This window comes from Lactuca virosa, chromosome 1, assembly GCF_052849685.1.
Source record: "Lactuca virosa cultivar CGN04683 chromosome 1, Lactuca_virosa_CGN04683_v6, whole genome shotgun sequence".
In the NCBI taxonomy this organism is placed as follows: domain Eukaryota; kingdom Viridiplantae; phylum Streptophyta; class Magnoliopsida; order Asterales; family Asteraceae; genus Lactuca; species Lactuca virosa.
In genome coordinates this window covers 165,797,271-165,812,343 of record NC_136426.1, presented here as the reverse complement: position 1 = coordinate 165,812,343, position 15,073 = coordinate 165,797,271, and positions in this window count along the sequence as shown.

Here is a 15,073-nt window from a genome sequence, read left to right as displayed (position 1 = left end):
TTTTCAATATGTTGTTATGGGATGAAAGAACCAATAGTCCTATTTGAAAATTCTAGAAAATCAAAGGAATAAACCATTATCATGACTAAACTGACACGTAGAGAAGTTATTTCACAAATAGAAAACTTACTGTTTGATTGGTCGTAGTTCTTCATAGTGTGTTTAGATTATAAAAAGATGATGTATTTCCTATATCTACCCTTTAACTAAAAATTGTTTAAAACATATACACTTTTATTCAAGTACAAACATGAAACTACATAGAAGGTTACTAGTTGGCATTTTTAATTGTACTTTTCTCTTTGAAGAATTATACACCGTTGTGTTTTAGAAGAAACTATTTACAAATTAAAATATTGATAAAAAAATTCCCATATAATTTTTTTTTCATCACTTCGTTGAGGCAATTTGACAAACACCTAGTAGGTAATCTAATTGGTTTTGAACAAAACTTGAAAGCTGTAAGTTATTTTGCTAGGTATCAAGACAGAGTATTATGTAAATCAAAGACTATCTCCATTTAATTCACTACTAATTTACATTAATTAATAACTTACATAATATATCAATAAATCAACAATGGCTTCTCTTCTTCCTAGCCGAGTGGAATTGCAATGAATGAGGAAATGGGAGGAGAAGTTCCAAATCAGAACTAATACCTGGTGGAAAATCAAAATTTGAGATACATCATAACGACTTTTGAGAAAGCCACCAGAAAGGGCGCTTACAATTCGTAGGTACGGGAGAATTAACATTCATATCTATACTATTTTCCTTGCTATATTGACTTTGATTTCTAAACTTGAATATCTTTGTAAGAATGAAAGACTCCAAAACAGGCAGACCAAAACATCGTCTATAGCAAGGATGAATACGAGAGAGAATAGGGGAAGAAGATGAATCCCATAGGAATGCAATTTCTTCACAATTTTAGGCTTCATTTTTGGTTATCTATTTAATTAATGATTTGTTATTTTGGGATAATAAATTAATTTATTGGAAAATTCCGAAATAACCCATATAAGATGATTGGTCCATAATTAGCTATACGTTCACACAATATATAATGTTTATATATGAACCTAACACACACACAGACTCTCTCTCTCTCTCTCTCTCTATATATATATATATATATATATATATATATATATATATAGTAATAATGACATGTGTGTGTTAAATAATAAATCATTAAATATATTATACATATTAATCATCTACTTGACCGAGTTTTACAACACTACTCGCTTCAATAAGGGTCCGATCAGATAGTACTCGGATTTTGTAACCCGCGTCGGTAAGGCACGGGTAGGGAGTACTCGTCTGACTAATCGGGCAATTCGGCGAGTTTTACAACATTGATGCCAAGAGAAGTATGAAAGTGTGCATATTTTTCTTCCTACTACTAAACCATGTTTGGTTAACTGTATTTGATATCTTTCCACCTCTTTTTTTAAAGCATTACAATAAACCAAAAATGTCTTCCTTAATTATGGACAATTGAAGAGGAGGATTGTTGCATGTTATACCAACATTGTACATGATCGACATATGCCTTTTGAAAAAATCCTTTTCATTTTTAGTGTACTTATATGCCTATTACATACGAGACTACACCGAGATCTTTCATCTCAAGGTGATGTAATAGTCATTGTTTTTATTCATGAAACATATCAATGTTATTACTCACTAAGAAGGTCATTTGTGTATTATACAAGTATGATAAAGTTCCTCCCACTCATCTAGAGGTATATACATTGATCTACTTGGTCCATAATGAATTCTTCACTCTTCATGAAATTGTATAACTTTAGATACCAATGACACAAAGCCTGTTTTAGCCTATATATTGATTTTGTAACGTCCCAATTTTTCAAAATTAAAAAAAAATCATTTTTAAATTAAAAACAATCAACCAAATCTATTTCCCAAAGTATAATAAAACAACCATTTGTTTCAAAACATTTCACACAGTTTCAAAATCAAAGTGATAATAAAAATATTCAAATCATATAACCGGAAGTCTCTAAAAATAAATCCTGCGGTGAGATATAGTTAGGCTACACCCTTCCCCTTTTTACCAGAACAAGCTGGAAACAATTAAATTTAACTAGTAAGTACAAATATTAGTGAAATCCCCAAGATACCATACAAAAAAATGAATGTTATAGCCCAACTATAGTCTTTGTTCCCACAGCCCAACTATAGTATTTCCAGCTATAGTCCATTTATAGTGTTGATTTCTATAGTCCTAATATAGTATTTCTTGCTAAAGTTAAACTTATATTCTTTAATGTTGTAGTCCAACTTTCTTCGTTTATACATAAGTCATAAATAAAACTTATCAAGCAAGGACATTTAATCCCACACATAATATAATGAGAAAACTCACATGAATCTAGCAGCAAAATGTCAAGAGCAACATTTGTAACAAAACAACTAGCATAAACCACCTAATACCAATTCAAGACCAATCCTTAGTCAAATACTAAAATCCATCAAAGTTTGACCAAAAGTTAAACTAATCAATAAGTCAACATCAACGGCCAAGTCAACGCTAGGAATGTCGCAACATTGACCAGGCACACCAAATCCACCAAGAGCCAACACATGTGTAAATGACCTCGAGTCATGTTTCAAGATCCTCCATAGGCGCATCACGTCCTATGGCTTAGTAGACTTCCAGTTAAGTTTAAGAAAATGGGCTTAAACTTTCCAAAAACCATCCACTAAGGCTCTTAATGGATAAAGTTTCCAACTATATCAAGAATTATGCCTCCAACAAGCCCAACTCTAACCCTATATGCAAAACAATTCCAAAGTTGGCTAGATTCACTCATATAGTTCAAGGAGAGTTCAATCTTACTCTCTTTTCATCTCAAGATGTACAGAAAAGACCATAAAATCTATAAAAAGCATGAAATGTTCAAAACTCCAAGAAAAAGGAACCAAACATAACTAAAGTGTTCCAAAACGCATCTACATATTATATCTTCATCACATATAAAAGGATTGGAACTTCAATACTCACAATGGTCCTAAAAGTGATTAGAGGGTAGGATACTACGTGGTTCTTTCTTTACTTGCAACAAAACCACAATCTTCTTCTTCAAGTTTCTCTTCCAAGGCACCAAATACCTCAAGAATAATGAATGGATTTTAGGGTTTCGAGGTTATGTTTTTATGTAGAATGGGGATTGTAAAATGGGGAAACCTTAGCAATCAGAGCTCTTATATGGGGCTCAAGTCTAGAATATTAGGGTCTGAGCATGCCAGTTAAGAACTATTTCATCACGACTTGTGCACGCCACCCCATAATGTCCTTTTCACCAATTCATTCTCCTCTTTTAAATCCAACCTCCTTCTCACTTCCAACTTTCTTTAAGCCTTAAAATTACTAATTCAAAATGAAAACAATCATAACCCAAGTGTTACAACTCTTCCCCACTTATATAGATTTTATCCCTAAAATGTCCCACAACTCTGGGTAATGCCCACAAATTTCCTTTTTGGGTTCTGCAAAGTTTCCACAACACTCCTTTGTCATCTTATCAACTTGCTTAATAGCCTAAAACTACCAAAATCTAAGCACAACAACATAACCTAAACCCTTATGGAACCTCTCAAAACTAGGAACTTATCGGTTTTAAACCTTTAAAATTAGCGATTCAAGAATGACATTCATCTTTCTGATGTAAAAAGTTAATTGTTACTCCTATGAGAAACACTTTTGAATCACTAAGAAGCAAATTTCCCTAACTAATCCATCTGTAACAACTCAAATGGATCTACATTCTAGAAAAATGCCCATAAATGCTTCTTTTGCTCCATTTTTACTTCTTAATAAGCCAACATTGATCTACATACACATCCTATCACTCACATAAACATAATAGACTAAATATGGTCGAACATACATAAGCTATGGTCCAACCAAATTCTCTCATACAATTGTTAGGGTCAAACTGTAGTCTTTTTTACATTTGTTACGGTCCAACCATAGTCTTTCTTAAAATTGCTATAATCCAACCATAGTCTTTCTTTAAATTGTTATGGCCGAATCATAGTCTTTCTTAAAATTGCTATGGTCTAGCCATAGTCATTCCAATTACCTCTAATATAGGCTCAACCACTAACATCCTCAAATATAGTCCATGAAGAGATACATTAATAGCCACCGACCAACTCATCCACCGTTATACTAACTTTATCCAGACGATGAAGTATCTAGTAGTCCAAATCCTTCACTACATCAAGTCGCATCCCTATTGTGACATCCCTTTTTTTTCAGAACCAATTCAAAATTTTTCTTTACGATTTAAGTTAATGTGATGTGGAAAATCCTAGTTTAATTAACACAAGTGAGATAACATAAGTTATTTAATTTTATTATAATACCATGGATGTCACCATTACTATCCAAACATAGGTTACAACGTAAAATTAAAAGGTTCTGAAATACTAATACATTCTCATCTTTTTTTCACTCGACATCCTAACTATATTCTAGCAGCCTTAGTTCTGCTATCTGTGATGCATATAAATTGAGTGGGTCAGGTTTAGGAAACCTGGTTAGATGCATAGTGTTTTCAAGCCCATAATAATTTAATGATACTTAAACCATAATAGCATTCTTGTAAGCAGACATTATAGGTGTATATAATCTGATGTAAGACCACCTACTGTGCCCAATTGATTCTCACAAATCCTAATTATACAACCATCTAGAAGAATCACCTTACCACATGAATCGTCTGAGAAACTATTTAACTACACACCTAGGGAGTTCTTGGCTAATGTAAGTTATATTAAGGCAACTGATGTACATATTATTTGGTAAATATGGTATCCCATTTTATCAACTCATGTGGGTTATAAGTCCACGCTAGCACAGTAATTCACTAGACTACCTAGAATAGTCAAGTGTTGTTATTTACTCTAGTCGACGACCCAGACATGCTTGACAGTTGTCGGATCTAGACCCACCTTTTTTGGTTATCCAAAAAGAAGGGGACTACTACACTCTACTCTGATCTCACATCCTACCCCAAATAAAGACCTATCGGATATTCAGTTTATTTGGAGATAAGCATATTTCAAAAGTATATACTAACCCAGACTATAACGAAGGGTAATCTGGTCCCACTCACTTAACAAAGGTAGCTACACACTCACTTAACAAAGGTAGTTGATTTGAGGTTAGGGCAGTGCTTTGATTTAACATTTTGTCCTTTCAAAATACCTAGATGTATATAGCACTAAGTTTTAGTTTATTTTTCATAATTCTTGTGATTATGATAATGATAGTCTAGATTCCTCAATAATCCTAATGTCTACATCAAGATCTATCAAATAAGGAAAAACTAGGTAGGATCATACTGGAGGTAGGGTCTCTTTGGTGTATAGAATATACTGTTTGGAAATCCCACTTTAAACAACGCATTAAATTCTGCCTAGACCTCACTCTCATAAGTAGATCAATCATTATAGTGATTTGGAATTACTAATAAATCTTATTTATAAGTTCATAATAACAATTATGATTATAAATCTAAGTTACACATGAATTAAAATAAGCATATCCTAACTTACAGAGTTTTCTAGCAAGAACTAGCAACTGCGTGGACAGAACTCTGACCTAGGAACTTTTATTTCCCAAGCTCTCTGATGTTGTAGATCCTCGATAAAGTGGTCGGGAATTAGGCAGGATGTAACACAAGTGTTCCATGTATTTTCACTTATGGCTCAATTCTTTAAAAAATTTTGCAAATATGGTCTCTACGCTGGGGGTACAAGTTAGGTATGTCGGGCGTAGGAATTTAAATGAGGATCGTGAGTCCCTTGCGTAGGCATAGGTACATCGGGTGTAATATTGCATAGGGAAAACCCTAATCCTTAGGGTTTGGACCCTATTTAAGGAACATTATGGACTCTAACCCTTTCCTATCTTTATCCTCCATCTCTCTTAACCTCCATGTCGAAACCCTTAGTGTGTGTGGGTGTTTTGAAGCCTTAGAGTGTCATTATGGTGTTCTTGGTGGTGAAGGAAGACCCTTTGAGTTGTGGTGTTTCCCTCAAGTCGTTACATCCAGCAACTATTCATCCTAGTGCATATTCTGGAGGTATAAAACTCCAACCTTGATGCATATTTCCTTAGATCTGGCAATATAGTAAGATTTTTCATTAATGGTCCCATAGCCTTGGATCTTGAAAGTTTGAGCAACTCTGGACAAAATTAGGTGAGTGTCCTTTCATTTTGGAGCTTGGTGGTTCATAAAAATAGGATCATATAGCCCTAGAATGATCAATTTATCCTCATTTCCTATTCCTTATTCTTTTGGACTTAGGGTAGAATCATCATTTCACAGTCTATTTGATTCCAAGTATCATTTTCATACATAAGGCAACCAATGGTGTTGATTGAGGTTCTCGGTATTACGGGCGGTGGAGTTGAGAATTCCTAGGAAAAATCTAGGATATGTATCATATTTAGCATAGGAATGGTATATAGATTTAGTGTGGTGACTTAGAGGAATCAGGATGAATCTTGACGAAGGTACAGATAGGTGTGAAAGGTAGTAATGGGCTCGTATGACTAGAAACACATGATCTGTACTTGAGACAAGGACGGACCTGGGGATTCCAAGGAGACCTGTATATCGTAAGTTCCCTTGAGTTTTATGTTGATTGTTTATATGTTTGTTTTTTTTCAGTTTGAGGATGGTGGTGATCACTCGAGGAGGTTAAGGCGCTCGTTATGGTTCTGGTTCTAGCTTAGCCATAATATCAATTCATGAGAGGTTGCGCGAGTTCATTGTGGTCGAGATTACTCGTGGTATCGTGGATGATACTCATGTAATGTTTGGTCCCATCAAAGAGCGGATCAGTTCCTTTCAAGCCTAGATTGTTGCTGTTTAGTTAGGACTGCGAACTCCCTTGTTTCAGGAGTTCAAGGAATGTGGAGCTCCAGAGTTCTTTGGGGATAACGACCCCATCGCTAGCGTACGCTGGATTCCTGGCATGGAGAATACTCAGCGGACGAGTTTTTTCCCGGAGGGGGAAAAGATAGGATTTGCATCTTGCCTGCTGAGGGACCAAGCGCGTGCCTGGTGGGATAAGGTTGGCCGAGCTTTGGTGACTACGATAGTGAAGGTCATGACTTGGGAGGCGTTTGTTACGAGATTTATCAGGGAGTTTGCACCAGCGATCAAGGTGTAATAGTTGGAAAGGGAGCTCTAAGACCTTCACCACACTACTGAGACTAAGGCGGAGATTATCGCAAAGTTATGTGAGAGGGCTCTCTTGGTTCCGATGTACGCCGCGAATGAGGAGATGAAGAAGATGAGAAGCACGACATGTTGAGGGATGACATTAGGGAGTTTGTGACTATTTAGGGGTGCAAGGCCCTGAATGATATGATTAAGAAGGCCTGTGAGCGGGAGATTGAGCTAGAGGTTCGTACCAAGCACAAGATGGAGTAGGTACAGACAAAAGGAGGTCAGGCTAAGAGGCCAAAGACTACTGATTTATGCACCAGAGGCTAGTTGGACTGGATCCGTTGCGGCAAGTGTGACAAGCCACATAGTAGGGCACGTCGAGTGGTGGGTTCAAGGTGTTTCATTTATGGTCAGATGGATCATATGAGTAGGGTCTAACCCGAAGGTACTCTGATTTGCTTTCATTGCGATCAGACCGACCATAAAATGGCTGATTGTTCGAGATTGTCAGGAGGGGAAGTGGTGGCCCCTGCACCCGCCACCTTGAGGATTACTGATGGCCGCCAGAGCAAGGCAAAGACTCCTTTGGTAAAGAGCAGGGAATTTCAGCTGACCACCGATGAGGCTCGTGCAACACCAGATGTGGCTACTGGTACATGACTTATTCTTATCTTTTATTGCTTTCCTTATATATGATCATGTCATATCTGATCTTGTATAGTTAGATAACTCGCATGATTGTGGTGGAAGATCCTTGGGAAGCTAGCTCATGGGCTAACGCTTTAGCTTATCCCTATTAAACAACTCAAGTATAAATATTATTGGGCTTTAGTATTCATTTGTATTTATACTATTTCTTGGATTCCTCTACAATCCCAATAAATATATAAGGATCTACCAAATAAGGAACAACCACGTAAGATCATATCAGAGATAAGGTCTGTTTGGTATATAGAGTATATTGTTTGCAAATCTCACTTTAAACACCTCACTAAATCTAGTGTATACATCATTCTCGTTAGTAGACCAATCAATATTATGACTGGAATCACTGAAAAATCTTATTTTTACATTCATAATAATGATTATGAATATAAATATAAGTTACACTTAAAACGTAGTAAGTGCATCTTAAATTATAGAAATTTCTAGCGAAAAGCTAGAAGGTCGCGGGCACAATGTCGACCAGAAAGCTCCTTTTCATCGGGCTCCTAGATACGTCATAGGCTTGCTAAAATGATCAAAAGCTCATAAAAAGTCAGAATCTAAGGGAGAAAAATGTTCCAGATGGAGAGAGAGAGAGAGAGAGAGAGAGAGAGAGAGAGAGAGAGAGAGAGAGACAGAGAGACAGAGAGACAGAGATTGAATTGTGAGTGAAATGGGCTGAAATCGAGTTCTATTTATAGGCAGTTAGGGAGGCGCGTAGCGCAACATATAAAGGTTTGCCATGCCCTTGGTTGATGCTACTCCATTACTTTGATGACACGTATCAAGTTGTCATTCCTCCATGCTATACGGTCGGTCGTTGTCTCCAATTATGCTACTTGTCAACACGTATTGGTTCCACGTGTCCCCTTCTCATGATGCCACGTCGACTTGTCGGCGGAAGAGTCCAATCATCTATTTGGCACATAGTGTACTCTCGGGCCTCCATGTCATTTCAGCAAGTATATTTTCACGGATCATGGAATGGACATAACTTTTGCATACGAGCTTCATTTTCAACTTTCTTTATATCCCGAAATCCTCTCGAAGAGCGCTACAAGTTTCCTTTAGGCCTAAACAACTAACTCTCACTCTATTTTAAATTTATATTTTATAGAGATTAGATTGTTAAAGTTTGTTCGAAAATCATAACTCCTTCATACGAACTCCGTTCTCGACTGTCTCTATATCGATGGATTCATATTTGTGAGATCCTTCAACTCTCGTTTCCACTGTTTTGGATAACATTGAACGGATCTATATTTCTGTTTCTGTGTGGCACACTGTTGTATTGTGTCGCATTGAAACTTCAAAAAACATAACTTCCTCAAACGAATTCAAATTTGGATGTTCTATATATCTATGGAAATCGTATTGACGTCTACTACATGTTTACAATGATTATTTTGTCTAAAAAGTAATATATATCTACTTTGAATTTTATAAACAAACAGTTTATATTGAATTCTTCTGTAGAGTGAAAACAGGGTGTTACATTACCATTCCTAGATACTTCCCACTCAAACATGATGCCTCAACTGGCGCCATCTCATGCCAACATCACTCCAATCCCGCATAAATGAACCATGTATCAAAATGGTTACCTAGAAAAACACTTAACTTTGTTGTTGACTTAAGCTCTTTTCTATATGTCTTTTTCAACCTATTACGTCGCCGCACAATCCGAATAAGGTATACACCAAACTAAGGTTACTACCCTTACCCTTCTAAGCATGTTCCCCATATATTAATTATTAAATCATTATTAATTACGTACAAAGGGCATTCATTTTCATGTACAATTAGTATGCATGATATTTCATTTCTTTAATAATTCATGTTCCAACACTAGGATGCATTTTTCTTAATCATCATAGACAAAGTACATTCCAGCAACTAGCATGCAATCATTCCATACAACATACTAATCCATAGTTTATCAACTAGAATGAATTCAACATCACATAACATAACACAACTTCATGAAGCATACATGACAACCTAAAACTCACACCAAAGCAATATAATACAATTCCAGCACATATATGTCAGTATATGAATTTTCATACAAGATATGGTAATTCAGATCAATCAAACAGTTGTCAAGAATTGAAGTTCGTGACAATATACTAAAGTGGGAATAAGGATTGGCTCACCTATAATCCCAATAAGTATGAAATAACTAGATAGACAGCCTTCCTACACTGCTATCGAACCTCCTAAACAAATGCACAAAAGTCCGATTAGAAATGAGATTTACAATAGAAAACACTAATAGTGTGTCGTGTTCCATGAAGGGCGTGCAATGTTCTGTCAAAAAGTCTCCATCTTGTTCAAGATAAATCCTCGACGACGTGTCGCGTTGATCAAACGTCGCGGATTTAATTAATAGAAAACCATTTTGATACACCACATGCGTGGACATGGCATGCTACATCAATCATTACAAAGTGGATTTCAGGATTTTTGTTTGATCTTGTATCTTTCGGTCCAAATCCAACCCCCTCGCGGTGATTTTCAATAAGTAGGAAGAACTTCTAATGGCCTAAATCAACTAAAACCAAGTTCAATGCATAATTACCCTAAAACAACATATAACATTCTATTTAGTGCATGAACTCATCAACAAACCTAATACGCCCTTCCCGAGGACACCTGAACAGAGAAAGATGTTAGAGATTAGGGTACTAACTTGTAGAAATCGTGAGAAACTTAATGGAGAAAACGATGAAAGGAAATCAACACCAATACCACTAATAATGCTCCATAATACCACCCCTTCTTCACTGGAATCACTCCCGAATTTCTCAAATGGTGACCTAACTATGGAACTCTCTCAAGTTGAGTAGATGGCTACAAATAGGGTAAGACTTGCATATTTTAGTGTTAACTTTCTTTAAATACTCCTTAACTTTCACAATTTCCCCTCAAAGTATCATAAAATGACCTGTAGACAAATGTATAGATTTAAGGCTCCTTTTATCACACTTTGGCCCCCAAAAATCATCTTTACATCTTGGAAAGGATTAGTTAACAAATAATTTAAGGAAACACTGACCTCCATGACTGAAGGAAATTTGGGGTCGTTAAACCTTTCCTATGTCAAGATCAATATCAATATTGATTAAAAATATGTTATAATCGTCAAAAAAAATATGGGTCACCTACATCATAAAACATGTCTTATAGGCTATTAAATTCCATGGGTTTCAATTTCAATCTCATGAGTGGGTTAATTTTTGTGGTGTTTATATAAGACCCTAATAATAAACTCATTAAGCTTTTTCAAGTATATGTAACTAATTAAGTTATCATACACTCTTACATTGTTAAGAACCATATGTGGTGAAAATATGTTGCTAAGTGTGATATGTTGAGCCAATGATTCTTAGCTTAGTTGGAATGAGGTCAGGTCAGGAGTGTTTTATCAAACACTCACCCGCCCCTCGTGTTCGAGTCGTGGGGGTTTCACTTCAACTGGAGGGATTAACAAGGAGGTTCTTGGGCTTGAGTCAAAGGAACGTCAAATATGTGGGTGTCGAAAGGCCTCATAGATGATGGAAGGCCTGTCACGGAGATTCGCTCAGGCCCACTAAGACTAACTCGCTGGTTCAAAAAAAAGTGTGATATGTTGAGCAAGGAAAGGTCTAAGCGGGTGTTAAAGCTTCAACAGTTAATCCATTGTGTAGTTTGGGTACTCTATATTGTCTTTGGAATGTTTAGAAGTATGTTTGTGTAACTGTGCTACAAGTGGGCCAAAGGTTGGAAGTATAATGCCTTAAATAGTAAAGATGGTATCAAGAAATTAAAGTAAATTAAGCCTCTAAATATAGGTATAGATGTTGGTAAAAATATACTTATAATATAATTACCATGGTTGATGTAAGAAGTAAATAAAACAAATAAAGTAAGGGCCAAATATACAAAGAAATAAGAAAATTATCATTTTAAGGTAGAGAGGCTGACTATACATATGGGATTCTAAGGTTGGTCTGAACTGCTGACTAGATAAAATTGATGGAGCTTCATGTTTCTCACAAGGAAACTGATTCGTACACAACAAAATTTCTCCATACACAACAATTTGTGCTTTAAAGTGTTGTATTGTACAACTTCTTTAAACATAAATTCTTGTGTACGGATAAAAACTGTTGTGCACGAATCACTTCCCCACAAACATTAATCCACTAAACCAAAAACAAATACCACAACGATTAAAATAATGAGTTTCTTGGAATTTTGACTGAATCATGTCATAAAAAGGATAAATCCAAAAGTTTTGATGTTGTACTTGTTTGACCTGTAGAAACGGCTACATGCAAAATTTAGGGGCATCCATTGAGAGAGGTGTCGAGATCCTTCTTCCCGCCCAAGAAACCATCGTATTAAGAGCCCAAGCTATAGATATATGTATTTTGGTGGTTTTTTTAAGTGGATATCATTTTAATCTCAAACATGGAATTAATGTGAAGTAGATTTCAAAATTATAATAAATCCTATTTGTCGAATTCTTACTAAAAAATTGAATGAATATTCTTTATCTCCGTAACGAGATCAGTTTGATCAATTAAAAAGCAACGATGTACACCAAGTGCATATACATGATGAGATTTGATGTTGTGGGGTAAATTAATGAAATTAATAAGCTCATATGGCACAATCACATCAACGATTACTAGAATTTGACAATAATTACATACAGTGAGAATCGTTGTATTATTGTGGACCCTGCCTTCTTTCTTGTAAGGAAAATGAAGGTTAAATAAATGGGAACTTAGATGCATTATTGAGTTTCCATGAATTATTGGTGTCATTCATACACTTGTTGCAATTGAAGAATAATATGAAGTGCAAAACTCATTGCCACGCATAAAGAAATGGTAAATTACTTGTTAATTGACTATGGTCATAAAAGGAGATATACTACCCTAATAAAAAGATAGCCAAAGCCTCGATGGTAGGAAGTGAAACAAAAATACTAAACTTATATATGGATTGGTGTTGAAATACTTTCAAATCATGAATGAATGGAAGGTGTTATGGAAATTACCATATTGAAAGAAGGTTGTTATACTATGAAAACGTTGGAAATGATTTATGTTGGAATTGAAAGGAACGTGTGTGAAATGAAAATAAATAAATAAATAAATAAATAATTGGTGTTATAAACATTATTTTACTACAAGTCTCACTAATTAAACACTAAAGATTTTTAATAAATGTTATATGCCATGTAATGTACATAAATGACATATTGTTAAAGGTGTTGTATGAAGCGTTAAAAGTGTGTATTGGGCTTGAGTATATGGTTAGCAAGATAGATGTAATGTAATTTCTTACATTCTTATATGTGGAAATCAATAAGGAATGATGGAAATTTGGAAGCATGAACTAAGATAAGCTCATTAAAATGAGTAACCATGTTTTTTTCCTTGACATTTGTTTGTTAATTATGTGTCTTACTGGATTTCATGAAACAAATGGAAGGAATAGAAATTATGGGGTGAGGTAAGCTTTAGTGGCTAAGAACTATGGCAGTTATGAATTATCAATTTTGTAGTAAGCCTTGGTGGATAAGAACCAGGTTTATTACGATCTTGGTACGCCCTGGTGGCTAAGAACCGTGACTGCAAAACTTTGGTGGACTTAAGCCTCAGTGGCTAAGAACCATAGTTATTATTTGAGTAAATTACATGAATGGTCTCTATGGTTTGGGGTAATGTTGAGAGAAAAACTTGAGTAACACACTTGAACAAACGTTAGAACAAGTAATCATGCGGAATGAAGTTTAACTCAGTGGATCATAAAGCTCAACAATAATAATAATAAGTTAGAGTTAGATACTTAGATAATAGGTGCGGATAATTAGGTGTGGAAATACAAGGAAATATAAATGACAACAAGTATTATATCAAGAAGACACTTAAGCTGATTCTTAACAAGGATTGCAGTCAACCCAAGTTAGTAAATGAGATCAAACTTAGTGATTAAGTCAAAGTTGACTTGCTCCGAAGAGATAACGATCTTAATATTTCAGATTAGGATCTGAAGATCTTTTAAAATGAGAAAGTAAGGGAGAATAAGTAGAATGCGATATTTCAAGATAGACATAATTGATCGATGATTTCATTCAGTAAGAGAGAGCTCTATTTATAGAGTCTCTAAGATTACAAAGTTAAATCTGTCTAAGGTTGCCACGAAAGGCACACTGGATAAAGAAGTGTAAAGACATAAGATAACAGATAAAACTAAAAACTAAGATTGATGACTTCGACTACGGATGCGGTTCTAGATTGCGGTGTGGAACTTGACTGCCGGTCTTGTGATGGCTTCGGATCTCTTCAACTTTAAGAGGGTCACTTTTATGTTTCAACAATTTCCCCCTAAGTGACCTCTTCAACTTTCCTTTCATTTGTCGAGTTTAAGGAATTTGATGAGAATCCACCAGAACTTCCTGACTTCACTGAGCCACACAATTCTCCTAGAGATTTCAAACTTAACTTCTGCAGTTGTGTGTTTTGACTTGTTCACTACAGTTTGAGTGACTTCAAGTTGCCTCCGGGTCAAGCGATTCATGGCAGTCATTGGAATGAAGTACTTGGTTTCATCATTCTTCCGTTTGAAAATAACTCCAAGATCAGGGAAGTTACTTGCTCCAAGGGATCGCTCTTGAAAACCTTCAGTCAGCACCGGAGCTGGTTCGAGAGGAGGAAGGTTGAACTTCTGAGCAAGTGCTGGGTGGATGTCCGCGTCAATCTTTGCAAAGTCACAAACAATCTCTTTTAGAAATGTACAGGCCCTAGCCTTTCATACGCAATCTTCATCTTTGGATGCTTCTCACACTTGTTCTGAAATACTTTTGCAATCAGGAAGATTTCCTCCGGGTTCATGCAAGGAAAATCAGCTTGGATTCGGATGTAGTCTGAATTTCTTCTTGTGAGAGTATACTGGATGAATTCTGGTTTCATAAACTTTCTGGGCTTGTAGTTCTTGACTACGGTGGGTTTGTCGTTTGACCAAATTTTCTCAATTGCAGATCCATGCTTGGCATGGAATCTGTTAAGTCATTCAAACTCCAGTGGCAACCTATGATCATCCGACAGGTTGTGGTCAAACGATTCAAAGACGGTGAAGAACTTTACGTTAGG